Below are 14,057 nucleotides of genomic sequence, written 5' to 3' on the forward strand. Positions count from 1 at the left end.
TGCACAGACATCTTCTGTAATAACTGCAGCTCACAACTGAAAACATCTTAATAATTAAAATTTCATGGCACATTTTCAAAAGCCTGAATGGCAGGTAGATCTCTCAGCCTCCATTTGACTATGAATGAAATTTTGTCATATAATTCCTCCTTTGTGCCTTGAAAAGATTCTCTCCGTATGTACTAATGGAAGATAAAACCACCCGTAGGCCCCAGCTGCCCAATCTTAGCTATCATCCCTCATGCAGACAATACAACTGAAAAGAAACACGTACAGGCTAGACTGATACCAGCACCACCAAATAATGGCTCTTGTCTGTCAAATTTCCCCAGCCAAAAGATTAGAGTAAGGCACAGTCCGACTGGGATGCTACCCTGCTGAAGTTTAAAGAACTGAAAAACGCATTTAAAAAACAGCAAGACTTAGCACTATCAAAATTAAAATGTAATCCAGCCTCTCACTAAGCTGATTAACTCCTTCACAAAAATGACATTTAAAATAATGCATCAGGGTCATTACTCTCCCAGTTAGAGGAATTACCATTTCAGATGAAGCGAGAACAGTGGGGAGAAACACCAGTCACGAGCAGGGCAGGTGTTGCTCTTTTTATCCACTTTTTGCAGCCATGCAGGGCAACCACAGGAGAAGAAGACCCAGCTCTCCTGGGGCAGCTGGTGCCTGACTATCACACATCACCATGTGGTACTCTGTTCCGGGCAAGAAGCTGTCCTGTACTATATGGGACAAGTCCTTCTGCTGGCTCCCTTAGCTCAGGCTCTTCTCTGGAAATGAACAAGACCCCAGACTGACATCCCACATAGATCTGCCTCCAAGAACTTCCAAAGACCCTTGGCAGAAAGGTTTCTCGTTCTTGGTCTGTAAGAAATGCTCAGGCTCAGACATGGCTTTGTTCTCCAGATGAACTGTGCCTTGTTCCACCAGCTTTTGTTGCTAGTTTTCATCATGCCAGTGAAAGAAGAATTCACCTGCTATTGTGCATCTGCTGCAGGATCTCAGCTAGTGAGCAGCAAACCAGGGCTGGAAGTCAGGCCTAGTGTGCCACACTGTGATAGCTGGTGGGTGTAGGACATAGCAGGGTCCAGCCATAGACTTATTACCAGACAGATGCAATGACTTTACTATTCTCATACATCCTATGTTAAGCTGTGTAACACTATATAATGTGACAGAAAACACAGCAATGACAGCAGAGCAGTAGAGTCCCAGGCTGCAGCAAGGGAGGATAAGACCAAGTACAGCAATGATAGAGGCAGAAACAAAGGAAAAAAAAGCTGCTTACCTTTGGAAGGCCTCAGGTAAGCAAGGATCTCCAGCAAGATAACCTAAACTCCACTGCCAGCTCTTAAATGAGGCCTGGGAGGGGGTCAATCCTAGCCCCACCCCTTTTGCTCCCTCAGGTGCATGGCCCTGCCTTCCCATCAGGTGCTCAATCAGGCCATGACTTAGCATTTCCGCTTCAAGCTGGCAACTCCAGGGCCCACCTCTGAAGTGGTAGGATTCCCTCAAGTCTTGAGGCAGTGGAACAGAGTTGGGGCACACTGTGATGTTGCTGTTTTGACAGAAGGTTTGGATTGCAGTTCTGGCTGCATGTTGTTACCTGGTCCTTAGCCAGCTGTTCATGAGGCACCCACAAAATATTGGTGTGTCTTGAAGGGCATCCCCCATCCCTGTTTTCACTAGAGGCTTCCTAACCAGGACAACCGTGTGTTGTTTGCTTCCCAGAGCAACTAGAAAATAATAATTTGTAAATGATAAGAAGACCAATTCCTGCCTCTGAAAAAACACATGAGACTCATTTTGGCCAGTTGACCAAACTGAATTTTTCCCTCAAGTCTTGTAGAATGCTGTGAGTGTTGATGTGTGCCTTCACAAGCATAGAAATCAGCTTAGGAAATATGCGTGGGAACCCAACCCATGGAAATGCATGTAAGTGATTAAGGGAAAGAAAATCTGCTCTACTTGTCACACAGATTTATAGACAAAAATTGTGTGTTTAGCTTAGAGGGAATTCAGAGAAGAAAATGAAAGGACAAGTTAATGGTAATGACAGTTTGAATTACTTGAACAAATATATTTTAGGAAATGCAACAGAATGCTGGGGTTGTGAAAGTTTCTGGCCTCCTGGATCTTTCAATTTTATCTGGATTTTTATCATTTCAATCATGACATTTTAAACCTTTACTACTAAGGTAGAGGAGGAGTATCCCTTGCTTCATAGGGTTGGCCAGATTGAAAAGCAGCTGGTATACAGCACAGAAAGCAAGAACAGGATTGAAATGGGAGGCCTTGCTGATGACATGCAGCCAAATGGCCTGCCCTAGGCTCTCAGGCACTCTGTGCCCTAAATGATCAAAGAAGTGAAAACCACGTAACTCAATTTTGAGTGGAGCTGTTAGATGGAAACGGCACTTTGCTGAGCTGCCCAGAGCCCTCCCTAGCATTTGTACAGACTGGAGCATAAGGTCAGTGCATGTCATTTGTTACCCCAGAGATGCAGTAAGGTCTGGCATCGGGGTGATGTGGCCCAGGGGTGATGTTGCTGTTCTGCAGTACAAACCCCATCCATTGGGCCTTTTCCTTACTGTGTCAATCCAAACAGCTAATTAAGTTAACCAGGTTAATTGGCAGGAGGTGAAACAACTTGATACAAATACAAAAATTACTCTGCGCAGCTTTACTTGCCCTTTCTTGATGTTTTGGAGGACAAATTCAGGCTTGCATACACTGGTTATTCAGCACTGTAGTGTGGCTGAACTGCATCCCTCAGTGTGGGCATGTCTGAACACTGCGAGCACTTTGTTATGTCTCAAGCCTGCCTCCCTACTTTCTGCTTTCACTTCATACCACAGATAACAAACTCAGAGGAGAGAACTTCGTGCTGCTTGGCTGCCAACCCTCTCCAGCCATCTGCTGGTGTCTGCCATCAGTTTCTGCCCCTGGTAAGGTGAGCAGGCACTGAACAGAGACAGGTGAGTGGCAGCCAGGTGAAGAGGGAAGGCTGCAGAGATTTTCCAGCTGTGGGAAGATGGAGCTGGGTGGTCACTGAGATCAGTCCTTGTGTGCTTCAGGAGAGCTTGGAGCCAAGAGTGATGGCCCCCCTGCATACTCTCAGTGTCCATAGCTCTTGGTATCTGGCACAGGTGACTCTGCCACCACGTTTCTCTCAGCCCACAAGTAGCATTTGCCAGCATATTTAGGGACATTGCTCAGGGAACAATATCCAAAGAATGAGGAGCTGCGCAATGTTGGCACTGGATTTCAGTGCCTGCTGAGGACAAGCACAGTCCCTCCCAACCAAGCAGAAACAGTCAGGTTTCAGAGCCCTGTCCTCACTCCTCTGCAGTGCTGCTGGTGTAGGCAGCCTAAGAGCTGGGCTCCTGCATCTGGGCTATGGATAAGAGCATTTTCCTACTGCATCTAATATCATAAGTCAGATGAACACTCCTAGCCTGGGGCAGGCAGCATGTTAATAACCCCTTGTTACCAACAGCTGACAGTTGGTTAGCACAGATTAATCCCTAATGAAGAAAAACCTCTTTATGTAATGTAACGCTTCTGGCCGTGGACCAGAGGTTGCAATCATCCACCCACAACAGACCTCCAAATCCGGCTTTGTTCCACTGCGGGAAGTATAGACAAAATGTATATATGGAGAGAGAGGTTGAGGCTCAGCCAATATCGATTGGATCCTAATTGCAGGAGAGCTGCATGTGTGTCCTCAAGAGCACAGTGTACTTCACCACAGGGTGCTGATGCTGAGTGGAGGAAGAATGGAGGCAGGAGGTTCCTTGGCCACAGCCCCAAGTGTAGAAGCAGCATGTGGGAGCAGGAGGTGGCACCAGTGGGACTCTGCAGCCAGGGGTGAGAGGTTGAGATATTCCCCAAATCTGGGAGATGAAAAGCAACATGAATGTCAGATCCACTGAAACATCATTGAGAAATGTCAGTAATAAATCTAGTCACAAAGAAACGTGACTGTGGTTATTCTGTGACGCAAGGATGCTAATACAACAGATGTGATTCACACACTGGGAAGGGAAAGAGAACTACGCATGTGAGTGCTGGCGTCTACTGCCATTTCATCTGATGTACTGTCAGATAGACAGCTTCCTACTGATCTGTATCTCATAGGAAATAACAAGAAGTAAATTCACAACTGTAGTTAACAGCAAGAATTGCTCCATATACTTCATCATTCAGTATTTCACAGTATCTTGACATAAACAAAATAAATGTTCCTACAATAGGACCCCCCGCACCCAAGATGTGCCATGTAAATAGGCGAGGACAGATGGGACTAATCTCACCTGAGCAGGTGAAATGGGAAGAGATGGAAAGGGATGGTGTGTCTGAGATGTTTGGGTTTCCTTTCTTCTTTCTCTTTCTCCTCACCTTCCTGCAGTGATGCCAGAGCTGCAGGGAGCAGATAAACTTGGAGGAAGCATAGAGCAAAGCCAGCCCTGCACAGACAGGGGCTTCAAGCAGCAGGAAGGACTGGCAGGGAGATGTTTCACAGCAGAGCCTTCCAAAGCGGCACAGCAGGTGATTAATGCTGTAACTAATTGCTGAGGCCACAGAGAAGCTGAATACTTCATCTTCCTGTTTGAAATGGCTCTTGCCATTTGTGTGAGGTGTAGGAAGGAGATCTGGATAAGCAGAGCAGCCCAGAAGCAGCTCTGGGCCTCTCAGCATAAAGCAAAATCCTCCTCCTTTCTGCCCATGTCCAAGCCTGTATGTGATGTAATGGAAATTATATGGCATATCCATGAACACCTGAAAAAGTTGTGACTCTAACATGGAGTAGTGAGGTGAGTAACTCTGAGTTACTGTCATCACAGAAGTAACAACCCTGCTAGATCAGCTTAATATCCCTCAAGCTTGCTGAATGTCTTCTAGCTTTTTGTTTGGCCCACAGAAGGATTTGCTGTTAGAGGGTTGCCAACCTGGAGGCTGTAAGTGACTCTTTGGATCTAACACAGTGATGATCTTTAAAGCAGAGATGAGTTTTCTGAATAGCTGCAGAAGCCGCATGCAGAAAGCATGTGTATATGTAGTATATATAGTTAATTTACTCCATCACTAGAGAAAGGCTAAAAAGAACAGACAATAGTTTACAGGAATCCAAGTGTTCTTGGCTTTGGGGTTGTAGAAGAATCAGGTGTGTGAGACCACATCTCAAGCCTCTCAATAACACTCAGAAAGTGTCTACCTGTAAGGAATACACAGTTCCATTTTCTACAGTGTTTCCAGGTATATAACACAGAGAAGAAAGTAATTATGCCATATTTCCATTTTTGGTCATGGGAAAGCAACTTTCTCTTCTTGTTAAAATCAAAGACGAAGCTGAATCTTAGAATATTCACTCTTTTGATAATGATGCTTTGTTTTCCAGACACGTAATTCATTATATATTCATCACAAAACCAAGGGCTGAATTGCCTGGAGATATTTTGCTGCTTCTGGAGAATTTCTGGGCTCACATCAGCAGCTCTCCCAGCACACAGTCTACTTTTTGGGTCCTCACCCACAGCATTCCAAAACAATGTCCCCTTTTCTATTAGGTCCACTCTGGGTTTCTCTCTGAAAAAAACACAACACCTTTTGCCTTTGAAGATAGAGCATTCAAATGCTATTAGTATCAAGTCTCTGATAATAAATTCCCCTCTTGATCTAAGAAATCAAGCCTGTTTTCAAGAGTCTGAGGGTTCAGTGAGACTCCTGTTTGAACCAAAGGCATATACAAAATGCCTAATGCTGGGCAGCTTTCCCTAATTAGTGTGATGCCTTTGGGAGAGGAATAGGGGAGAGAGGTTTGGCACATTTTCTTTTTTCTCCTTTTCATATCTCTTTGTCAGTCTTTCTATCCCTGAAAGCTGCTTGGTTTGTTGGTTCCTCCCAGATACACACACTCATCTAGTTACAATCTCTTTTTCATGCTGGGTTAGATTCTGTTGATACACCTAAATTTCCATCACCTCCTGGGCTGGGGCCTGGAAGTGCTCGCCAGCTCTCTGAGTAATGGGAGCAGCATTGCTGGGCAGCCGGGAGAAGCGGTTGCAGAGCTGCCTGCTTCCAGCAGGTGGGAGCCTGCCTGCACCGCTGCCCACTTTAATGCTTGCATTGCTGCCTGCACACTCACAAACACCCCCAGAACTGCAGGAAGCTGGCAGAGCAAAAAAGCACCAAGGCAGTGTTCCAGATTGAAATCACTGGAAGAAATAGTGTGAACGGCCAGAGAGGGTAAGGAGAGGACAAACATAGGAAAAGTACAGATGTGCATCAAGAAACGATGATGTGAGAAAACACAAACCCTGTGTTTTTTATTTTGGGGTGTTAGCTGAGGATTTCTTCTCTTGTGGCTGTACCTGTGCTTGTGAGGATGCATGCATTCAGTTGTGCACTGTGTCTGAAAACAGAGCAATGTGAGTGAGATGAGAATCAGAACTCTGGTTTGTTCCCTATCAGTGGCCAATTGGACCTTTCTGACATAACTTCTGTGCTGCGGCTCACTGATGCTGCTCTCACACACATCAGTGGCTCTTTGCAGTGTCCTCAGCATGCGATCTCTGTAATGCATGGGGGATGTGCACGGATTCATATAACTGGCACTGACCTGGTTTGGAAGGGACAATAAGAAACAATGGTGAAACCACGTGGGTAAATGGGGGAAAAAAAAACACACAAAAAACCAACATTATCTTTTCCTGTAACACAGCTCATCTACCACATTACAATCCCGACACTACAGCCCCTTCTTTTTCAACATCTGGTGCTCTATTTTTCCTGTTCAGATTCTGCTCGTTGCAGGTCAAGTCCTTCCTGCCCTTGCTGAGCTGGCTGTCCGCTGCTGAATCACTGCTCCCTGCTCAGGGCAGAATATGTTGCTTCCCCCACTAATAACAGCTTCAAGATACAAGGAAAAAGCTGCTCATGAAGGCTGCAGAATTGTCACCTTTGGAGGAATCCAAAATTCAACTGTACAGAGCCCTGAGAAACCTTGTCTGAGTTGGATCTCCCAGGAGTAAGAGTAGAAAGTAACCTCAGGACTTTATCAGTAGATCATAAAGAAATCAAGCCTGTTCCTTGCTGTGTACTAATTAGAGAGGGAGTACAAACATGAAGATTTTCTCTTAAGATTCAGTTCACAGTTCTATAAAGATTCAGATATTTTTGCAGGCCAAAGAGAGAAAGTAAAATCACGACATGCAGTAAATACGTTATCTCTAGGCTGTGGTTGTGTCCATGAAATGCCTGGCTCCAAAACCATATCTAGGAACAGGGAGAAATCAGATATCAGTGTTGATGGTCTCGCATCAAAGCCCCATTTCTTTATGACATTGATGTGAAAAGAGCCTATCAGTAAGAGCTCAATAACACAATGATAATCTGTGCTGCAAAAAGAACTTCAAAATTCCACTAATAAAAAAAAAAAACGTGGATGATATGAATGGGTGAGAGAAAGGGCAGGCAGCCTATTGTTTTGTCTTCGGATCCAGCAACAGGGATCAGCAACAGAAGGAGGCAGCGCACTGAGTGCTGACATCTCCCATTCAGATCCTTCTGTGAAAGTTTTGGTGTCCGCTTGATGTGTCTTCTTGAATGCATCCAGAATTAAGTTGGTCACCAGTTTTATACTTCAAAGGAAATTTGTTTCTTGACTCACACTGGCGAAACAATGAATTGATTCCCCTGGGTGCCTTTTCTGTGCCTCATGAGCTTCTTCCAAGAGTGGTCTGTGGTGACTCCAGAGGAACCTCTCTTCCTGCAGAGGGACAAGTAGGATCCTCTGGCACTCAGGAAACTCTGTAGGTACACCGAACTGGCTCAGTTGCCAGTGGCAGTGATTTCTGTGCTACATACTTCTCTGTTGATTCCTGCACACTTACAGTCTCTTGACACAAAACAAGACCTCTTATGAACATTTTATTTCAGTTAATTATTCCAATCAGCCTAATGCTTTCATAATTACAGTCTTCTTCATGTTGCACTGTATGTTATCTGCAGACAAAGAATCACAGGAGCAGAGGCTAAGTTACAGCTGGCATAAAAAAATTTGACAGGAAATTACTTGGTCGAGAAAATGGTCTAAAATAAATATAGTTTTCCCACATAAATCTGGAGAACAAAGCAGTTGCACTGCAATGGGGTTACACTTCCTGGCAATGGGCTAAAGGGAGACAGGGTGGGGAATGCCTACTGGGATATCTCTGTTTCATGACCAACAGCAACTGCAAGTAGAGTGAGAGCAGGAGGCAGTAACCATCACCAGATGTGGCAGTGAAGCTGTATCAGTTGAGTCTATCTGTGCAATTTGATTGTCATCTTTAATAACACATCTGGCAGCTTTTAGAATATGGGCATAGACATCATGATGGCATATTATAGATTTGTGGTTCCAATTCGCTGCTGCCTTCCTATTTATGTAGGACAGGAGTGTTTCTGTGAAGCTGATGATATCAGGTTTTGTGTCTGCATGTTTACGTAGTTTATTTGCTTGGGGTTTTCTTTGTTTCTTTTTTGGGGGGAGACGTCAGTGTTATGGTGATGAAGGTGGATTGCAGAGAAGGAGCCAAGTGGTAATATTCCAAATGATTGTACAATTCACAGAGTTCAGGACATCTAAGCAACAGACTAGTGTCATTTCAGCGCAGAAATTCAAGTGACAGTACAAATAGAGCTGCCCAGATCTGTAGTCATATTCTAGTGTTAGTGCAAAAGCATGAAATATCCCCAATATATAGCCCCAGTAAATAGCCCCAGTATAATGGGCTGGTTGATGGGTCTGTCAGATGGCCACACATGGAAGTGAATAATTCCAAGAAGATGAGGATCTCAAGGCAAGTCCTTTTGAGATCAAATGTTTAGACAGAAACTTTACAGTAACTGAGGAAAAGACATGCAAAGATCTTAGGAAAAGAAGCCACACTAAAGTTGCGAGGAATATATGAGGGAGAGGATTAGTGGCCATGGTGGTGATGGGTTGATGATTGGACTAGATGATCCTAGTGGTGCTTTCCAACCCCAGTGATTCTATTATTCCATGTGAAAAGGTGGTGGCTTTGATAAACACAGAGCTGAGAGCTGGTTTACAAAGTCAGGGTTCATGGGCACAGTCAGAACTGAATGCATTACCTCAAAATACCAAACAGGAGTCCTGCAAAGTGAAAGACTGTGAAGGTTGAGTGTTCTGCTGAAGCCATCTTCAGGTCATATGAGTGTATTCTTGATGGAGCATTTGCAGAGGATTTACCTAGTTATGTTCTGCATAAAACAATGGAAAAATACATTTTTTGGCTTTTAGCTGAATAGACAAGAGACACCCTTATTTACTGGAGCTTTTCTTGTGTAATTCCATGTGCCCTTTGTTTGTGATATCCCAGTTTTTCCAAGCTGCTTTCTGTTACTGTATGTTTAATCAGAAACCAGTCTGTGTTGTACTCATAGGTAAGAACAGACCAGGGTAACAAAACAGTCTTTTTGGGGAGATACTTTCTTCTGATGAAGGTTTTCCATTTACAGCCACATTCAATACACATGTTTAATCCAGTTTTTAAACGTTTTCATTATTTTGTGAATAATGTAATATTGATACTGTATCATTGTTGTTCTTTAGTCAGAATGCCATATGGTGCGACATGAATGCCTTACAGAATCACATTGCGCAGCTTCATTTTCTCAAGCAAACACATTTGAAATTAATTGAAAAATGGACTAGCTTGGAAAGATCTATTTTCTTTTAAGCCGTGCTAATTGACGTTAATTAAATTGCCCTCTAACTCTATATTGAGTGTCATATCAGTCTTTCTAATATTTTGCCTGGGATCAGTGTCATGCTGAGGGCTGTAATTACTCCGGTTGTTCATTTAATCCTCTCTGAATACTGGCAGAACAATTCTCCGATTAAGCATTCCATCAAACTGCTGCTGATGGTTCTGTTACTGTTACTCACACCTCCACTAGGATTAGCCTTGAGATGGCCCGGTTAGGGCTCCATGTCTGCCTCATAAGGATGTCTGACTCTTCACCTTTCTTATTTCTTCCATTTTGTTGCTGTCTTTTTAAAGGCACTTTGAATTATTACTGGGTTTATTACTGATGAAAATTCTGATGGGAGTAATGCAGATGGGCTGTGACAATAGCGGAGGAACTCGAGAAACCCTTCCTATCTAGAAACACATCAATTGCAAAAGAAAAACAAATGATGTGGGCTGCATAATGAGAACTGGGGACCACTGTAGTCACAGCAAAACCAATCCCTATCCAGGGGATGAGGATGTATGGGGAATGCCAGGGGAATCTTCGACACCCGTAGCATCTCCTCTCTGCCTCCTGCTAGTCTGTCCGCTAGCAGCAGACAGAAATATTCTTCAACAGATCGTGTTAAGCAACAAAGCGCATATTTCAGTTTTTCAACTGAGTGCCTCGCAGCTGCTCAGGGTAAAATAGCTGTTTTTAAAACATATTTTTCTCTTCTGTGTATCTTTCTCTTTTCAAAGCGTCTTTCCCCGGTTCTAGCAACAGAATCTCCATGTGAAAGCCCCAGTGCCGCTGCCGAGCGCTCACAAAGCCGCTAATCCAGCCCGCACAGCTCTGGGAAATTGCAGGACTGGCTGAAACAAAAGGGCACGGCTCAGCACGCAACGCACATAATCTCTTAGACAGAGCGTAGGGCCGCTTAAAGACGGTTCTGAACCCTCAGAGATCTCCCTGGGCACAATATCACGTCGTGCAGGGAGAAAAGAAGCGTTGGGTGGACAAAAATAACTCTGAGCAAAGAGCTGTAGTGAAAGCAGAGCGGTATGAAGGGTTGCCTCGTTGTGGTGCTGTAGCATCGTTGTTCATTCCAGCAGTGAGGGACAACAGCCAAAGGCATTAGGCTCAAAGCACTGCAACACACTCGAGCACATTGTTTGTTGTGGCCTTTCAGGTTTCTGCCCAGTGCAAGCTTGGACCATTTCCCTTTCTTTTTATACAGCACACAATCCATTTACGGATTTATAAAGGCTTAGAGGCACATGTGCAGTGCCTTACCTCTATCTGATTTTCATTCTGTGATAAGAATGCTTGGGGTCATGGGTTCGCGTGCACTCCCCTCCTGCCTGCCATTCACATTGCACTGAAATCTAATTATTCATTAATGTTTATGATTGCATGTGGTTCATCAGCATCCTCCTCACTACCTGCAGAAATCCCAGTGTTATCTACGAGGAATGTGTGAGCCCAGCAAGGGGTGCAAGAGGGAACAGAGGCAGGAGCATAAAGACAAACATGATAACAAAGTGCCAAAGCTATTTATGGTGAAATTTTTGGTCTCAATGGACAGTGGTATGATTTCCATCATGTTGAACTCTTATTCCGGGTCACTCACTGATCTTTAACACTGAGAAGTGAAATCTTCCACCACAGTGGTGGTGTCTCTCCCTAGAGACAGTCCTGTATCTAACAAACACAAAGAATCCAGCTGACATATTTCAGTGAGCACATTTCTTCTGTGAGCAACTGGAAGAATAGAAGTACGCTTGTTAAAGCAGGCACAAGTAATGGCTTCAGAAATGCCACTAACTTCATAGTTAGCTTAATTTTTAGTCTCTGACAACATACATAACCGAATCCACTAAACATTATTCTGGCAGCCTGCCCTGGAGACACAGAGTGCCATTTCTGAAAGAACCAGAGCTGTGTAGGATAAACAACTTCCCAGAAGTCAAACAGCATCACATCAATCATGCAGGTGCCTTTGTGCTCCTCCAGCTACTGCAAACATGAATCACAGCAGAGATGCAATGACACGTTCATCCATATTTGCATTAAAAGCTTTTGGACAAAGGCAAGGACCCATTAGGAAGAGGTTAGAAAATGTAAATGCTATGGAGTCTTTGATGTGTGGCAGTTGCAGGCTGATTTGGGAATATTTTACACTCTGTGTACTGTATATTAGTGTGCAGTTTTAAGCTTTACGTAACTAACTGAAGAAGAGAAGGCTGAGTTCATGATTTGTGTAGAGTTGTCACCGTCATGCTGTTATCCAGCAGGTCTCCAAGCTCAGCAGAAGCTGGGCATTGTATCCCAATGGAGGCCATGCTTCCATGCATGGGGTGGATGCAGGGGAGTGCCCTTTGAGTCAACACTGGTCTCACAAGGCAGCACAGGGAACTGTTCTGGAGGGAGTGTGAAGAATAGAAACGGCACATTTTCAGCTGTGATGTCCCTCTGGCCTGGCTCAGTGTTCAGACCTTTTGGCAGAAGCATGAGTGCAGGGAAAAGGAGGCAGAGGAGAGCCATGTGAGGTCGTGGGCACCCACTGATGCCAGCAGACATGGAGCTGGACTTTAGCACAACCCAGGGCTGTAGTGAATAGGGATCAACACAGAGAATTCAGGTATTCATTTCTGCGTCAGCAAGTGCTCTGCATTTCTTTTTTTTACCTTCCCTGTTCAGTTTCATTTCATTCAGCTGCCTGAGATTTACTTTTTTTTCATCGTAGATTAGCATTTGCATTCAGCTCCTACTCTAACCCAGATAAATCTGGTATCCGACTTCAAGCACAAAAGCATTCCAGGAAAGATGCCTTCAGACATTAAAAGGAAATAAATCATCTTTCCTATTATGAAGCTGAACATCACTCACTTGTCTTCATCTCAGTAGTCCACACTTACTTCTTCATTTGCTCCTGAATGTGGCTATAGACTGAATGTTTACAAAGGATTTGGCATAACCATTTCACATTCTCCCCTGCCTATAGAACTGCTACTGTATTAATCAAAGGCAGAGGAATCGCAGTTTTCAACTGACATTCTAAAATTTGCTTTGAGATTTTCCAGCACATACTGTCAGATGAAGGCAAAAGGTTGGAACATATGCTGCTACTTGGGAATCTAGAATGAAGGGGATATGTTTAATTTTATATTTGTGAGCAGTCACTTGATGGGTGAACCAGAATAAATGCTGTGTGCTTATCAAAGTGAAATTAAAGAGTAGTTCATATTTGCAGTGTTTCACTTTGAATCCCTAGGAAACGCTTCCCTTCCCAAACATATCAATTGAAAAGCTTAAATAATAAATTCACTTGAGGAAACATCTCACAGTTAGTCTACAAGCTGCAAAAACAGATTGATTTGGAGAAAAAACTGTTCATTGCAAAGTATTCCTTCTTTTCTTGTTTAGTATCCACAGACCTTCCATGTACTAAATGGAAATATTGCTGAACTTTTAGCCTCCAGTTTGTATCACAGAGAAAGTAGGCAAAGTTAGCTCTCCATCTCCTCAAGCTTGAGGCTGAGCAAAATTTAAGGATAATATTTAGAAAATATTTTGTTTGAACACAGTTTTGGGCTTTCATGATATCTTCTAGTAAATTCCCTCGGTTCCTTAGAGGATATTCTCTTATGTGTATCAAGGAACCTCAGCTTTTCCTGGGAAGCTGGGTGGATTCATTGTTGTTCAATGCTTGTGAATCCTCAGTGCTCCTGGGAAGCTTCCTCATGTATTAGAAAGGGAACAGCACTTTAATCAAATCATAGAATCAGAGAGTCATAGACTCATAGACTCATAGAATGGTTTGGGTTGGAAAGGACTTTTAAGTAGTTCTGACCCCCTGCTATAGGGAGGGGCACCTCCCTCTAGACCGGGTTGCTCAAATCCAGCATGGCCTTAAACACCTCCAAGCTGGGGGCAGTCACAACCCTGCTGAGCAACCTGATCCAGTGCATTAAGAAGTTACAAAAATGTATTCCAAAGAGAAGAGAAACTTCATACAGTTTACTGCAAAGACTGAGAAGTGATTTGATTAGAGCATACCTAATATCATAAGGTGAAAAGAGCAGCCATTAAGGTACATTTTATCCCCTTTGAGAAGCATATATGAATCAGTGGGAACTGAAAACAGGTCATTTTTGAAGATAAGATGGGTACAACTTGTTTGAACAGCACCAACATTTAACCTTTTAAGCAAACTAGTGGTGACTGATTTCTCATCATCTGATATGCTTCCCAGAGACCCTGCCCAGCTGTGAGATTTGGGACCCACACCTTCAAGG

Source organism: Coturnix japonica, chromosome 3 (assembly GCF_001577835.2).
Source record: "Coturnix japonica isolate 7356 chromosome 3, Coturnix japonica 2.1, whole genome shotgun sequence".
Classification (NCBI taxonomy): domain Eukaryota; kingdom Metazoa; phylum Chordata; class Aves; order Galliformes; family Phasianidae; genus Coturnix; species Coturnix japonica.